This window comes from Spermophilus citellus, assembly GCF_964194105.1.
Source record: "Spermophilus citellus genome assembly, chromosome: 2".
Taxonomy (NCBI): domain Eukaryota; kingdom Metazoa; phylum Chordata; class Mammalia; order Rodentia; family Sciuridae; genus Spermophilus; species Spermophilus citellus.
In genome coordinates this window covers 139,166,098-139,183,443 of record NC_138183.1, presented here as the reverse complement: position 1 = coordinate 139,183,443, position 17,346 = coordinate 139,166,098, and the positions used below count along the sequence as shown (strand labels likewise).

The 17,346-nt window shown below is 49.5% G+C and overlaps 1 protein-coding gene and 1 long non-coding RNA gene across 2 annotated transcripts in view; both read right to left on the bottom strand.

Annotated features, from left to right (window-relative positions):
* Nucleotides 1-11,916, bottom strand: part of LOC308641597 (signal-induced proliferation-associated 1-like protein 2) — a gene marked incomplete at its 3' end in the record, with an annotated part of 82,956 nt that extends 71,040 nt beyond the window's left edge. The window contains exon 1 of the mRNA XM_081280265.1: nucleotides 11,731-11,916. The remainder of the gene's footprint in view (nucleotides 1-11,730) is intronic.
* A 1,980-nt stretch (nucleotides 11,917-13,896) lies between these two features.
* On the bottom strand, nucleotides 13,897-16,913 carry LOC308642655. Its single transcript, XR_014020600.1, has 3 exons — nucleotides 16,786-16,913; nucleotides 14,999-15,285; nucleotides 13,897-14,004 (listed from the first exon to the last, which is right to left on the bottom strand). It is a non-coding gene; the product is annotated as an uncharacterized lncRNA (long non-coding RNA).
* Nucleotides 16,914-17,346: the final 433 nt, after the last annotated feature.

Sequence of the window (17,346 nt, the reverse complement as noted above, 5' to 3'; positions counted from 1 at the left end):
CAGTGCACCCCAGCAGACAGCAGCAACAGAAGGGGGATGGACACCTTATGCAGGCTCTCCAAACACAAGCACTCCCGTGACAGAGCCCGTTCACCTTTCCACCTCAGAAAAATTTAAATGTCATGTTTCAAACAAGAGTTCAAAACAAATTTTTAGTGGGAAGTGACAAATGCAGCCCTATCACCAAGTATTCTTTTGTGCATCATCATTCCAGAACATGAACACTCCAACCATCAGAATAAAAGTTTCAGGGCAAAGCTGGACACAACTTCTCAGCCTGGAGCACAGGAGCAAAGCCTGCTCTCTCCAGCACCCAGGAAAAAGACCTGACCTTCTAGAAGGGATGCTTTGGTCTGGCAGCTCCACACATCCTTGTGAAGCCACAGAGTAACCTAGGACTCAATGCAGGACCAGCACAGTGGCCCCACCCCATTGCCACACCCTGACACCTAGGGTCACTGGCCACATGTTGCTGTCCTGGAACCCAGCACAGGATGTGCTATACGTGGCCCTCAAAGTGGCCACATCAATGGGTTAGAACTGGCTTCAAGGGTCCCTCAAAGTGCTAGCCAGTGAGCTTCCTTTCAGGTGGAAGCAGTGTGGTATGAGCTCATCACAGGCCAAGTGCTTCCCAGACCCCAGCTCCTAACAGTGCCTGGCCCCAGGCACCCAAGCAGCATGCAAGCCAGAGGGTTCTGCTCCCCAGGCCCCTGTGAGACCTGTAAGCAAGCACTGTGACTCCACTCAGCAAGTGACTCTGACCAGGAACGAGGTGCTCGATGATGCCCACCCACGCCCCAGTGACATTGCTCCCAAGTTCTGGCACCTGTCTGCAACCTCAGTCTCCTTAGCCAGAACTAAACCACACCACAGTCTAGAGCAGAGGGTGGCACCACTGCCTCCAACAGCAAAAAAAAAAAAAAAAAAAAAAAAAAAAAAAAAAAAAAGACACAAAACAAAAAATAGCTAAAACCAATTTAGAGAAATATCACACAACCTGCTCCATCCAGAATCACCAGACAGCAACATCTCGTCTAGCCCCACAGCCCAAGGCCCCAGAACCGCACCTGCTCCAAGAGAAAGTAAGTGCACACACCTGAGTGCCCAGCAGACAGGTGCCCCACCCAGCTGACCCTCTTCAGGACACCACAGGGTCGGTCAATGGCTGCCCGTTCACAGGTGTAGAAACTGAGGCTCCTGAAGAGGAAGCAAGAGGCCTCCGGATACCCATGGAGCATCCCTGTGATCCTCTCAGAATGCATCTATGCCTTGGCATCAGAGGACGGAAGCCAGGGTCTCCACGTCACAAGGAATTTCATCCTACCACAGAAGCAGGTGCCAGCGAAGCCCCAAATACCAGCACCAGCATCAAATGAGGCATCGCCAGACACCAGGCGGGGCAGAACCGAAAGACACTATGCTACTCCATAGGCCCAGGCCCAGGGCTGGCAGCTGCAAGGCATTCCCTAGCAACTAGAGGTGACATGTCATCCCTAGGAGAAAGAGCAGAAGTGAAGTATATCCAGGGAACCAAACCTTCAACTGACCCATTTCCTGGGCCCACCACTGCAGACTACTCAGTGTGCTGGAATGAAGCTCTGGGACAGAGACAGATGGTGGATGGAAGGACCTGGGTTGAAAGCATCAAACCAGAGAGAAGTGCCCACACGCCAGACCTCAGGTTGTCACTCACGACAGACAGCTTCTTAGCCAGGAGCAGTGACACACACCTAAAATCCCAGCAACTTGGGAGTTTGAGATAGGAAGATCACCAAGTTCAAGGCTAGCCTGGGCAATTTAGTGAGACCCCATTTCAAAATTTTAATAAATAAGTAAATGGGCTGGGGCATGACTCAGGGGTAAAGTACCCCTGGGTTCAATCCCCACAATCCCAAGTATCACCAAAAAACAAAAAACAAACAAACAAAAAAAGAAAGCCTGCCTCTGTCCTGTCTGACACTACATTCAGAAGTGTCCCTGGAGCAGGGAGGATGATCACCCTATCAATCCAGCCCCTCAAGAATCTTTCCATGCTGACAGCACAAGGCACACGCAGAACCACCATCAGCCAGGACAGCTGACGAAAACCAGTTTGCTTAAGGGCACCAGAGGCTCAGCAGCATAGGGCTCAAGGGGCAGCTATGAGGCCCTGAAACCTACAAGTCAACCAGATTCTATCTTGCCAGGCAACACCCCCTCGGTGCAGACTTTAAAATCTGGTTCTTCAGGTCTAGTTGGCTAATCTCCTCATATCATAAAACTGAACTCAGGAAACCTTTGTTTTAATAACTGCTACATTTGAGCTACAAAGGATCCATCAGCTCTGCAGAAACACAGGTATATTTTTTTCACCTTGACTCTCAAGCAGCCCTCACAATTAAGCAGCTCCTGTGGCAGGGCTCATCTCCAAAAGCAAAGTCTGCCCAGGACAGTGAGCCTGCAGTACATATCAGCAATCCCACAGTGGGCACTTCCAACCCCAAGCTCAGTGGGAAGGACCCCATGGGCAAATGACCAGACCAGATGGGATACCACATCCCTGCAGGAAAAGGGAAGCAGAAATGCACCAAGACATATGCAAAATCATCTGACAACCAACACAGCCTTCGAAAAGGGCAAGCAATCAGTGGAGGGCAAAGCAAACCTGGTGGGTAAAAGGGCACGAACTGCGGGATCCCACTTAGGTTGATCTTCATTCACCGGGTCAACTCTTAGCTATGGCAGAAAAAGAAGCAGTCATTTCCTGGCATGGGGGTAGTAAAGTGACTGGGAAGAAGCAGGAGAGAATTTTATGCAGTGGTATCAACATTTCATATTCTGGCAAAAGTATGGATTACATGGGTGTATGGATTTATCAACATTCCCAAACTGATACTAAGTATTTGTGAATTTCATTCCATAAATTTCACCTCAAATAATGCAAGTATTGAATCCACTGGCCACCTGTGTGCCAAAGTGCTTTGTAATGAGCTGATCTGATGTGGTGTGCGCAACTTAGGAGGAGATTCAGCTAAAGGAGGAGAGGGCCCCGGGGTGAATGGGAGATGGAGATGGGCAGACACAAGAGAGTCCAGTGTCAGCCACAGAGGGGCTGGGTGGCGGGTGTGGGTCCCCACACCACAAGATACTTTCAACTCTCTTACAGAGAGATTAGAAATCTCTGTGCAAGATGTCCAGGGAAAGCATGTGTGGCTATGTCCTATTCTGGATTTCAAATGAGGATGCAAATCTCTCCAGCACTTCCTTCCTGGGACACAGAAGTAGACGTGAACCAAGGGACAGCATGGGCAGCTGGAGGACAGCCCACAGAGCCCACCAACAGGTGGGATGCAGTGACACTGCCACTTTCCACAGCTGTCTTTTCTAAGTGCCAGTTTAAAACTGATTGATGGCATAACTCTAAAATATATGGCTTCTGGGAATCAACTATATATTGCAAATGCCTCACTATAAAATCTCAAAACACGACCCTGAATTACAAATATTATACTGTATGTAGATTCTCTGGACAAACAAGTGAAACAGACTCAGTTATTTCATACCAAAGTACTGCTTATCTCTCAGGTGCATCCAGAGTAACTTTTCTTGTAGGTTTATGACACACTCTATAACATTTTACAAATTGTAAGAAAAAAATCAGACTGCCCATCTTCCATGAAAGAGCAGACCGTCAGCTCTTGGGAGACACTGCCCCTTGCTTCTCCTGACTGCTGCTTTTGTCAATAAAGTCCTTTTCTGGAGCCTTGAAACTAACCAGACAAAAGAAGAGTCTGGTTTTGAGCAGGCAAGATCGAGTGAGAGTCCCAGGATTAAATGGGCAACTGAGACCCCTGCATGCACTTGCTGGTCCCCACAGAACCAGGAGAGGACAGGAAGACCCCAGAAAGCACTCAAGACCTAACTATTTCCCGAGCTCAACCCAAGTCCCACTGCGACCCTCAAATGACCCCTGACCACACCCACCCACCGTTCTTAGCTCCCAGAATGTCCAACAGAAGAAGTGTGGTGCCATCTGTCCTCAGTTCTCATTTATACAGGAACCTGTTCCTGATACACAAGACACTCACAGCTGAGTGGGCACTAGCTACTCACCTATTAAGGAGCCCTTCCACGGGCGACAGCCCTCACAGTTACAGATTCTCTTCTCCAAGTGCGCAACATGGGGAGATTCATTACAGGAGAACCCACAGGTCCCTTTGAGGCCTGAAGTCCTTAGGTGTTGGTTGATTTGCTGACTGTGTCCCACTCTGCCCAGGGCTGGAGACAGCGATGGAGCAATGTCTCTGCCCTCAGGGCAGCACACCCTAGGATGCCATGACAATCTACACACAGTATAATATTTTCAATTCAAGGTCGTGTTTTGAGATTTTATAGTGAGGCATTTGCAACACATAGTTGATTCCTAGAAGCCATGGCAGAATGCCAGAGGGTAAAATGACCTGGAGACTGTGGGGACCCCATCCTCATTTTAAAAGTGGACTACCCTTGCTGTCCAGGAAACTCAGCAAATTAGACAAGGCCACCAAGCAGCCCTCACCCACCTCCGTCCTCTGCAACAGCATGAAATTCTAGTTCACTTCTCTATGATGCTCCACAAAGCTTGAAGGGAAGAGGCCTGTTTGTATGTTTAATTATCATCCTTCTCCTTCATTTTACCTTCTCCAGAAAAGCAGGTTAAGGTTCAGTTTTAACAAACTAATCGTGGCAGGAACAGCAAGGGAAACCGGAGATATCCCTGCTCCAAGAAAGCAGGAAGCCCAGAAAAGTCTCTTCCACGGTGAGACTGAGGACTGGCCTGGCACCTCCCAGCACTCACACACAGCCCAGCTGGTCCACATCCCCTGGCTCCACAGCTCACTTCCCCGAGAACCCAGGCTGTGGTGCCAAGCAGAGGGATGAATTTAGAAAGCCTGACAGAACCACACACACTGCGACAGCGCCAACAGACATCCCAGATTTAACTGCCCTAAAATCATCCGTGGGAGCGCAGCAGTGATTGCGTCAGAGCCACGCCGGCTGGCAAAACGCCAGTTTTAAACAAACTGTCCTGTTTCCTACCAGGGGAACAATGTTTTGGCACAGTGCCAACTAAGCATTTCAGTGAGTGTTCAAATCCAGCTTCGATATTAATGTTTTATAATTCAATGACAAGGTGAACAAAGTCTATATGGGCTGCATCTGCAAGGGTGTTATTTTCTTTGTTGAAAGCATTTATTCTTTGGGTGAGTAAAGTACTGTAGATGAATCCTTTTAAATATTTAAATGCCTGAAATTTATTTAGGGATTCACATTCAATTGGTTTAAACAAAGATTATGCAAATCTAGCCAAGTATAAATGCAAAATAAAAACTGTTTTCCTCTTATACTTCCTTTAATCTTGGCAAAGACTGGGAGGCTAAAGAAATGTTCTTTGCATGACCACAGAAGAGCCCACCAGCTTCCCAATAAAGGCACTGCCTGGTTCGGTCCACCAAACACAGCGTTCCCCGCTGATAACAGCGCACTGGCTTACAGACCAGGCATTCTGTACACAGAACCTGCAGCTCACAGGCAGCCCCGCCAACCCCAGGGATAGTGAGTGGGCCCCTACACTGCACATGTGCACTCCTGCTCTACTCCTTGCCCTCCTGTTTCCCCTCCCACAGAAATTAACTGAGGGCCCCCTTCTTGCAGGCAGCTGCAGGGCAGAGTGGGGAGCTCTGGATGTGCTATCAAGAGGCCTGGGTTTGAAAGAACTAATAAGGTTCAGAGGGCCACTTTCCCCTTTAAAGTGCAGCCTCTGCACCTGTAAAGGGGAAGCCCTGCCAGACAGAAGGGAGAGCAGGCGCCACCCAGCCTGTGGTCCTCAGGCTGCAGAGCCAGAACACCAGTCTCCTCACACTTGGCCTTCAGAACTGTTGAATGGGTGGAGAGACCCAATATTCCAAGCAAATGACTTAGAATGACCTTCGAATAACAAAACTGCCTGATGAAGTAGATGCTCCTCTCATTCATGAGGGCACAACTGCAGCACTCTACAGCTCTGGTCACGGCAAGGAGGTAGCACCACGACATCATTCTCCTCCAAATCAAAGCCCAAACCATGTAAACCACAACAGTTCTGGGGAAATACAGGCCAATGTCAGAAAGGCCCTTAGGAAAAATAATGAATGCGAATCACAGGGCCATGAGGAGTGGAGCTTCCCCTGAGAGGCTGTAGGCACCTAGAAACTCTTCAAACACAGGAAGGAGCTCCACAGGCAGAGTGGTGGAGCAGCGGCTCCAAGTGAGGGCACAGATTTCAAGAGATGACAAATGAACACTGAGGTTCATAGAAGGCACCTCCGCTGCTACTCATTCTTCATGAGATATACACTGTCTTGTGCAAGATGTCTCGGCATGGCAAAAGGTACATATATGCACACATGTATATCACACATGTGCACATTCAAGGTTGTACATGTATATGCCCACATGTATAGACATCTGGGAGTTGGCTGTGCAGCTAGGATGCACAGAGGAAGAAACTTCAGGAACCTACTTCCAAGCAACCATTGTTCCTTGGATTGAGGCATTAAACAGCTGAAACAGTAGCATTTCCTCTGCAGGAAGGATCAAACTGTAATTCCTAACATCACTATTAGAACCTTCAGTACAAACAGGAACCACATCCCAGAGCTACTCCTGGGCCACCGGAATCCCACTGTTGCTTGCACAAGGAACCATCAAGACACCTGGGGACACAGTGAGAATAGTGCTGTGCTGGGGACACGGATTACCAGAGCCAACAGTCAAAAGTTTCTCAGCCCACACAGCAGTTTGGCCTGCCCAACATTCCCATTTCTCAAAGAAACAATTTTTAACTGCTCAGATGGTTTATTCAGATTTTTTGACTTAGTGGGTAACTTAAGAGTAACTGAAGACACATACAGCAGTCTTTGGACTGCTGGTCTCCTGCCACGTTCTCAGGAAAGGCAGCAACAGCAAGGGTGAAAGTAGAGCACCCACATGGCAGAGCTTCAGGTGCCCTACGGCTGAAGCAGATTTACCTGGGAAATGGGAAAAAGTGTATAAACTAAAGCACCAAGAAAACAGGACAAGACTGTGGCTCCCATCCCCCCTGTCGGGAAGCAACTCAAAATACTACCGTAACCACACTGAGAAGCAAACTTTCCCATTAAGTCCCAAGGATTCTATTCTGTAGATGTTGCAACAAAATTAATTCAGGTGTATTAAAATAGGTTGGAGATCACTACCAAGGACTTATCTATGTGACTGTTTTAATTTATGTTATGTTATAATTTTCGTTATTAATCATATATATTTTTACTACATTTAAGTTTTATACATGTTACATGACTAGGATGATATGACAAATGGGCTGAGAAAGTTCAAGACTTCTTCATTTTTCCTATGTCCTTTCTGGTACCCCCAAGGTCTTCAGAAGTCATGGGGCCCCCTAGTTTCTAGTCACTCAGTCATGAAACATGTATTATTTCCTAATCACCAACTATATGCAAAACAGGGCTTGACTTACCAAGGACACATTAAGAATGACTCGCTTCTTCCTCATAGCAACCTGGTAGGCAGAACCAGCAAAGCAGCTGAGAACACGCTTTCACAACCCTGTGCGGGAAGGCGGAAGGTGGCCATCATGAGCAATGGAGCAGCACTTCCCCCAGCCGTGACCCTGGTAAGCCTGGAAGGAGCCCTGTGGCTAATGGGACACAGCTGCTAGTGCTCAGCCAGCTCACCAGGCTCATCAGGACACAGCCCAAGGGACAATACTGAGCTAAGGCATGCACCATGTTTCTTTGGGAGGACAGGCAAAGGTGTTAAGTGACAGGATCAAATTCCCAAAGCACCCTGGGAGGAACCAGCCAAAATAAAGCCCAATAAAGTCTGGCACACCATGGCAGGAGTAGGGAACAAAGAGCATAGGGCTGGTGGCCAGAAAGCCACCAAGTCAGAGAAGCCCAGAAGCGAATGCAAACTCAGAGCACAGCAGCACAGTAGCACAGCAGCAGGTGGCCAAAAAGGATGTTCCTGCTCTACTCTGAAAGGTCAGGGGCAGGTGGGGTACTGGATCCTAGGCCCAGCTCCTACAGGGACTGTTCCATAACTAAACTACCTCTATAAAAGGATGTGTTCTAAAGGCCACCAAGACAGTAAAATGTGGATAAACAGGTAGAATTAGGTCAATCCCATTAAGTCAAAAACCTTTCTAGTTCTAAAGGCCATCTAAAAGGTAGCACTCCCACCCCTTACTGGCCATGCCTGGGTACTGCCAGAAGACCACCTCAGAGAATTCGGGCATTGAGGAAGGCTGGGCCGGGCTGTCCATGACTTCCACATCCTGGTCCTCTGGGGACATTCTCAGTGCTCCATACAACAGGAGAACGGATGGGCACATGGGCGTGCAGGTAGCTGGGTACAGATGTTCTCTCCAGATGGGAAGAGCCCCCTGCAGTCTGACAGCATATACAACCTTTGGTTGTATCAATACATCTTGATGAAATGCTTAGATGATGAGAGTAACTGCTATTATTAATTTCAATATACTTCTATAACAATGTTAAATGCAGACAAATATGCCCATCCCTAAAATTTGTGGGTTTTTTTTTTAAATTTTACAGGAGGATGGAAATAGAAAGTGTAAAATAAGGAAAAGATAACCTTTAAGGTCCTTTCTGACCCAGAGATGCTAAGACAATGACACTCACTGCATACCCTCTTCCTTCCCAACACTCAGGTTGCCATGCAAGGTCGAACAGGGATAAATACAGCAAGGAGCCAATCACACTAAACACGACATCTTATAGGAAAGAGGGCCCATACAGCTGGTCAGACCTGGCCCCATCCCAGGATTTCTGCTCTTCAGAACAAAGCTTATGAATCAAGTTCAGAAAGGATCAAAATAAATTATCCCTGAACTTGTGAGGCATTTAAATTCTTACCAGACAGATACCTCTCCTTAAAAGGGGTCACAGGTAAATGCAACTGGAATAGAAAAGTTCTGAATCATTGACTTCAAGGTAAACCAAGCAGCTAATACCCAAAACAGGTTTCAAACACAAACGTGCAAGACCAAGAAAGACACAATCAGGAAAACATAAACTATCCCAGCCTGACATTTGCATTACTGATAATTTTAAACAATAAAGCAACCTAAACTTCTGGTACTGAAGGAGACTGTGGAAATAACTAATCCCAACTCGTCTGTGACAAGCAGTAGAGAGGAAGCTTGCTCCCCCGGCACCCCTCCACCACCCTGCCTGGTGCCTTCTGCCCACCCTGAAAGGGAGGCAGCTGTGTTGACAGAAGCAGCAGAGCCACAGTCCTGGGTTCTTTAGAGCTCTGCTTCCTACTTTACTCAGGCTTAAAACAGAGAAGAAGAGCTAAGCTTTTCAGTTAACAGTAACAGCCTAACTTTTCTTCCAACCTAGTATGTCTTTGGAAGCTTATAACCCTAAAGCACCATTGCAAGAAGGTCAGCTCTTCAAACACTAAATGACTCCTCAGTTCCAAAAGGTAACCAGGGCATTGACCCCTTGGGACTGGGGAGCAGGGGCTGCACACAGGTGAACTTGCAGTTCTTCTCCATGATGCAGTCAAGGATTCTGATGTCCAAAGTTTTAATTACCAAACCATCACTCCTTCAAGATACCTGCTACTATTTCCTCACTTTCAGAAATGGACAGATTTTCAAAATTAATAACCCACTTCTCCCCTTGCCTCAGATAAATAGATTCCAAGATGGACAGCTGTTGACTGAGCTCAGGTATCAGGGAACCCCAGCCTCAAGGGAAAAAAATAAGAAACTTCCAAATCCCATGTTATACAGCTTTAACTACCATACTGTCACAGATGCCAAGTCATGACAATCTGATCATTTCACTATTAGCTAAAAGTTACAAACAATAAAATTTAAGCTCTTTAAGAAAGCCTAACACTTAAAAACATAGAAAGCATTTTACGAAAAAAGCCATCTGGGGGAAATCCCAGGCCCTGCTCCAAAGCCAGAAGCTCCACCCCACATGTGTATCCCTCTCTTTATTTTCTGGACCAAATGCTTGCACTGCGTCTTGCCCAAACTCCCCTCACCCCATCTATAGGCAGCAGGTGGGTACTGATAAAAAGCTATTCCTCATTTCACTTCACTCCCTACTTCCCAGATGTTTGCTCAGTAGCTTTTATTTTTTCCTTCAGCTACTTATGAATACACTCTAATTTAGAACAAACAAATTCAATGTGTCATAGTTTACGCTGAGCAAGGCACACAATAAATGACAGCTATAAAGATAACTTCAAGATATTTCTCCTGCTTATAAATAAGTCTGCCTACCAAGGCAGGATTTAAACAGGCTGCTGCATTCTTGCTTTAGAATCAAGTATTTAACAGCATAACTGGGAGACGGCTGCCGCCAAACCGGTCAACTACAGGCAATTGTACCTGTCACAAAAGGTTTGTGCTCAGAAATGAAGATGCAACATCATCTGGGGAGAGGAAATGAAGCTGCCCGACACAATCCCTGGTATGAATCATGCAGACACACTCCAACTGCACCTCTTCCCAAATGCATCAGCTGGTCTCCAGGAACAATCCCTGCAGTGTATGCTCACAGCTCAAGAAAGACTGCCCTTTCCCGCGAATTATCAGAGAGACATATGAAACGCAAGATCATATAAGAGGAAACATTATCTAAACAGAATTACAAAGCCCACCCAATAACTGAATTCCCCCATAAATAAATCAAAACACGAAAGACATTCCTAAATATGTAATCACGGTAATCAAGTTCTCCTTTGAAATTCACCTTTGGGAATGCCAGAAATGAAAGGACAGTTTTCCAAGCCTGCAAAATATTGGTTTGTATACCTCTTATAGGGAAGAGAATATTAAAATAAAGAAAAGTCAACAACCCTGGAAATTTTCTTCCTTTCATTACTACTTGTAAGACTATAAAAATCACAATCTAGATTGCAGATAGGCAACTCAAATGCGCAGTTTACCAAAGGCTTGTCATAAGAAAGCCATCTAGTGTTAAAGTTTAGAAATGAAAACTGCAGACAAAAGAGGCAAAGAAAAGAAAAATTTGTGAGACTATTTTGAACTTACTGAGCAAACCCATGAAAATCGCCAAGGTTTTTGTTTGTTCGTTTTCCTTTCTAAGCCAGCCCTGTCCACACCAAGGCGAACTCTCAAACTCAAAGCAAAGCCCCCCAGGTCTACAGTGCCGTTTTGTCCTGGGAGCACAGTTCCCCGCCCGGCGCGCCCGCCGTTTCCCACACTCGGGCTGGAGTCACCCCCGGGCTGAATTATCTCGGCGAAGCAGGTTAATGATGACAAATACCTCCCGGGGGGCAACGCCAACTTGTTCCAGGCTCTCGCTCGGGAGGATAAGCCGCAATTGATTCCTGGGTTGCGGCGCAGCTGAGATTGATCTGAGGGCGCGCGCGGGGACATCCCTCACGCAGTGGGGCGCGGGCCGGCCGGCGCGGGAGGGCGCGGGTCCGCGCTCACAAAGGGCCCGCGGGCCCCGGGACCCACCCCGCAAGGTGGCCGGCCCGCACGCCCAGCCTCGCCGCCGCATCCGCCCCGGCCCGCGCGCGGCGATGGGCACGACCCTTCGCCGGTCGCCCGGCGCTCTGGAGACCCGCGGCCCCCGGCTCCCAGCACAGCGCCGGCTCGCGCGCGCCCGCCGCCCAGCCGGCGGCTCCCCCGGGACGGTCCCCGCGCCCGCCACGCACCTCAGAGCCGCAGTCCCCGGACCCGCTACGGCCCGCGCGCGCAGGACGCGCCGCCACCTCGCCGCCCGCCGCCGACCCGCGCGGCCCATCGGCCCGGACTCCGCGCTGCGCTCAGGCGGAGGCGGCGCACCGCGGAGGCAGGAGCTCTGGCTACGCGGGCGGCGGCGCTGCGTCCTCCTGCCCGGCTCCGGCTCCGGCTCCGGCTCCGGCTCCTGCTCCGTCTCCTCGCCGGCTCCCGCCGCCGCCCGCCGCCCGGCACCGCCCCCGCACCGCCCGCCGCCTCCCATTGGCCGGCGTCCGGGAATGCCGCCTCCTATTGGTCGCGGCTGGGACCTAGCCCCGCCTCCGCGGGTGCGCGCGCCGCCCTTCCGTCCGCGGCTCGCACGGCGGTGCGCGGTTCCCAGGCGGGCGGCGGGAGGGGCCGCCCGAGGCCGCGGTCCGCTCCGCCCTCGCAGGGACAGGGCCGGCCGGGACCGGCCGTGCTCACCCTCTTGCCCAAGTTGCGACGAACGCCCACCGGCGTTCGGATCGTGCGCCCGGGGCCTGAGCGTCGCCGGCCGGGGCGAAAGCAGTCGGGGGCCCTGCGCGGCACCCGCCCGGGACGGCTGGGGGGTCGCAGCGACCCGCGGTGCAGAAGCCAGCGCCGGCCCCCTTGCCGAGGCGGCGCCGCCGCCCGGGGCTGGGAGGAGCGAGGCGGAAGCACTGCGTTGCAGGCGCCAGCGGCGAGTCGCGGCGCGGGGACCTGTCGGCTGGGAAGGCGCGGCCCCGGGAGAGCGGGAGAGGCGCGGGTCTTCGCCTAGCGGCGGGGAAATAACTTTCCGTTTTCTACTTTCCCAGGAGACGCGCATCACCTGCGAGGAAGCCTCGCCGGAACCATGAGTGTGCATCGCTGGATCCCGACCTGGGCGCTGGAAGTTTGGCGGCCTCGGGGGAGTCTTCCGAACTGGCTGGAGGTGACGCCGCCCGCAGGGTGCCGTGGGAGTCATTGCCCGCAGGAAGCCGAGGCGGCAGATGCGGGTCTCCGCTGACCTGCCCCCAACCACCGAGGCCTGTCCGAGCGGGCTTCGCCGCAACCGAGCCAGGGGCTGTGCCCAGCCTGGGTCGGGCGTCCAGTTGAGGAGGCAGAATTCTTCCCGAGAGGTGTTCTCTCTGCTCGCCGCTCAGGCACTTCCAGGACACAGCCCTGGTAAAGTTAAACAGGGCCTCCCGCGCCGTATTTCTCTGTGAACACACCGTACAGTCCTTTGTATCTTATTTTTAAATGGGCATGATGTATGGCAACGGGTGTAATAAAACACGTCGGGCAGCGATCCTGTGTCAAGATAAAATTCCTGAGTTCTCCGAGTTTGGGGGCTTCCTGTCACCTCATAATCAGCATTTGAAAGACCGTCGTGTATTCATTCCACTAACATTTAAGGATACGCTAAAAGACCTGCTGCTCGCGTCCTCGCTGAAAGGTCTTCTTCCCAGCAGCCCCTCGCTGGCTTTCCAGGAAGGGAACGCAGCCTTGACCCTAGGGCGGAGACTGCAGGAGCTCAGCACCTGTACAGATACCTGCACAGCGCTTCGCTGCCTCGGGCTTCCTGAAAGAGTGCCTTTTCTAGGAAAGCTGTAGGTTTTGCGTAAATTTTAAAGAAAAATATCAGATACGAAGTATGAAATTGGGGTTACCTAAAAGCTCACGTGAGCGTATCTTCAGTCTTTCACCTTCCCTAAAACCGAAAGCGGCTCCATTCGCTGCTTAACCCCCACTTGCCGCCCCTCAAATGCCTCCTTCCTCTTGGAAATTTCACCATGATCCAGGGCAGCCTAAAGAAACACTATAGGGATGACTTATCTAGAATTATGCCTCGGTACGTGGACTCCTACTGAAGTAATTCCAGCGGCAGGCAGTGGTCATGGTCCACACTGGAGATCACAGCATGCCAGCTGTGGAGCTGCAGAATAACAGCCCCTATGCAGACCTGTCAGCAGGAGGGCTTGGTTGGAAGCTGGCCAGTGTGTCAGGGATGGAAGCACTGAGATGAAGCACTGTTGCTGCTTTCCTGTGTCCTGCCATAGCCAACTTAAAGTTGATGACTTAACCCTCCACGTGACATGTTGCCAGTTGGGATGCACTTCTCTGGAGCCAGTGTTCTCTGGGTTCCCCTGTTCATAAACACTAAGTCAGCATGTTCATTGAATGGATCTAGAGCAGCTGCTCCCTGTCCACTAGGTGGCGTCTGTCAACAGGAAGTTTCCAAAGCACCACAGGTATGCTGCCAGGTGACCATTCTAAGGAAATAAATAACAGAAAAGGTGTGTGTCCATCTAACACATATTCACTTTCTACATGTTATTTATTTTTAATGGTATCTATGAACCTAGAGCTGTGTTTAATTTGGCAAACCATTTTTCTAATTTTAACAATCTTCTATAACATTTTAAAAGTTATTAAGTAAACTCTAAGCAACCTCAATGTGCAAGACATTTCATAGTACCTGGTGATGCCTGTCACTGATTGATTTATTTGGGAGCACGCCTTCATGCCCCCATCTCTGCATAACAGGAGATGGCTCTTATTCAACATTACTGACTAAAATTCAGTGTGGCAGCAGGGCACCAGCCAGTGCCTCTGATTTTATTACAGCATGACCCGACAGAGAGCTCGTACCTAGATGCAGCAAGTCCTGCTCACGGCACAGACACATTGGTCCCATTGCCCTGTGGGTGGTGGCAGAGGCAACCATAGAGCCCATAAGCAGACCAAGGTGGTGAGGCAGAGGCTCTGGGAGGCAGTGGTGTCCTACAGAGACAACTGGACTGATGTTGCACGGTGTGCCCAGGGCACACTGCAGAGATACCAGCAGATTCAATCCCGTGTGTAGAAACTCATCCCCTGAGGATGTCAGGAAAAGAAAGGTGATGTTTTTGTGGAGAATTGGAATTCTGTATTAGCAGATAGGGCACAAGCCTGGAAAGACAAATGGTAGCTCTGGACATGGCCCTTTTGCAGCTGAAGCTGGTCTTAGGGGTCTCCAGTGGCACAGATGTCTACTGCCCATGTTCCCAGGTTGTACAGAGACCTTCTTGAGCTCTTGGTTATTGTCTCACTGACCAAGGCTGACAGTGAGGGAGTTGATCCCATGGGCACCTCTGCCACTGTGCAGAAAGCATGAGGACAGCCAGCTGGTGGGATTGTTGAGACTGTGGCTCAGATGGAGGCCTCACTCCTCAGCTTTGGCCTCCTGAGAGTGGAAAACCTATAAAATGCAATCGGAGCTTTTACCTCCACCATGCAGAGCCAGAACCCCAGCTTCGCGGTGATCTCACTGTGCTGGCCTAGTCATCTCTCCTTCCCTTCCTGTCTCCTTCATCAGCCCAGAGGAAATGAGGAAGCTGGGTGTGGGTGAGTGTTGCAGGTACTTATGGGTGAGTAATCGTGACAGAGTGGCCTCTCCGGCTACTCTCATAGTGCAAAGCCATTGCAGGAGGGTCACCCATCACATTCACTAGCCACAGCTTCTCTCCGTGCAGTAGCCGGAGTCATCAATAATGGAGTATGATCGCTCCCTCCTAGAAGGTGAAATACAACACAAAGCCATGTCATCTCAGATGGAATTTCTTATGTTAGTGTGTAGTTCAAGACTGTTTCTGATTGCCCAGAAATTGCTCACCAAGGACAGGCTCTGCTGGCTGTGTCCCCAAAGCAGGAGTGGTACCTGAAGTTCTGTAGCACCATGTTCTTCCACAGACACAGACATAGTAGTCAGCCAAGGACCCAAACCGTGGAGCAGGTCACCAGCCCCAATTGGCTCATTGACTATGCTCACCATACTCCCTGAGCCAAACTGCCCAAGAAAAAATATGGACCTGTATGCCCATGTCACCCATCTCCATACAAACCAGTGGGGCCTTGCACACAGCAGTGCCTGGGAGTGCCAAGCACACACCACACTGCACTCCATTGGCTGCTGTTCTGATCCTTTTGTGTCAGTGGTTTACCACCAGGGAACCACTAGAGGGGACGCATCCAGACAAGACAACGTTCAATTATTATCTTCAGGGTTCCCACTTGGAAAATTGGCTAGCATTCATGTGGAGCAGTAAAATCAAATTTGCTGGCACTTTAACCTTGAGTTTACTTTGAACCAAATCTGGTGAAATGTTTTCCAGTTTAGAGATAATGTGATTATAATGTGAAAAAGAATTATTTTGCTCTTAAAATGGAATCTCCAGAACCTAAGCAGCTACTTACTAACCTGAAATTGTTGCTTTGCTAACGTGGCTTTTTTTTTTTTAATCAGTTAATCCACGTTTACCTTCTGACTGCAAAAGTAAGCACGAAATATCAAGTGTAACTGAAGGATAGGAAATGTAAAAGTCTGAGTTTCTGAGCCCTGAGTCAGCCCCTCTTCCCAGCAAGGGCACAATTGCCATCTTTCCTTAAATTCAGATGCCATGAGACCACCAGTAATTTCCACCAGGATGATGTGTGTGTGTAGACTCAGACCTTAGCCTAGCCTTCTGTTCTTGAAAACTGCAGTCAGCATTTGCCTGAAAGTTATTGAACCTTAGAGGGAAATTCCTTCTAACTGGAGAGAATATAGATTTTATTTCTATTTCTGTATATAGGTTCTGCTATCGAATCGTTCTACAGAGGCATAACAGGCTTTTCTTACCTCCTTCAGAACCTGAAACTCAGCTAGCTCAGCCCTTTAACTCTTTCCAAAGGAAACAAGCACAGAACCCAAGCAAGGTGCTGTATCCCTATTGTAGCTGCTGTGAGGAAAGTTAATCCTCTTGATGTGGGTAATAGATATGCTCATTAAAAGGATAACAAAGGGCACAAGGACAGGGCTGGATAGACTTCCTCTTGGGACTATTCTGAACTGCACAGACAGTGGGACGGTGTGATCCCTCTTTGCTGTGACTCATCATGACAGTGTTGTCACTCCTGTCATCCCCGCTACCCTGACAGAACACTGACAGTTCAGGTAAGACAGGTCCTGCCACCACGGTTGACAATCGAGACCCTCCTACATGGAGCCTAACCTGCCCTTTAGTCTGACTTACCAGTGATTATTTTCTGGGTAAAGCATGCTTCTCTCTTTGAACTGGAGCCAGGGTGTTCGAGGCCTAGCCTTGATCTGCCATGAACCAGCCAGGGGAAGCAGGACTGCTCTCCATCCCTGAGCTTCTCCATCTGTTAACCTACCAACCATGGAAAGGAGATGAGAACCCTCTAAGACCCCCCCGGCTCCTGGACAGGAAATGATGCAAACCTCCAAGGTCAGCAGAGGCCACTGCTCTGTTACAGAAAAGGAAATCTCTGGCCCTTCCCATGAGACCACTTTCTAAGTATGGCTTGTTGTTCATTTGTTCTGGGAAAAGCATATTTTAGACAGAATATTTCTTCTAAATTTCTAAACCCCAAAGAGCTGTCTGACTCTTTGCTGTTAGAGCTAGAACATGTTACGATCTTTATTTCATTTAAAGGTTGGTTGTGTGGAGTGGAATCTGTCACTGAGCAATGGAGTCACAGACTATGAAAACTGAGCTTCCTGGTCTCCAGGCTTCGTCTAAGACCAACTGGAACCTTTGCTGTTCTTGTCCTTGTTTTAAAGGACTTTAAAT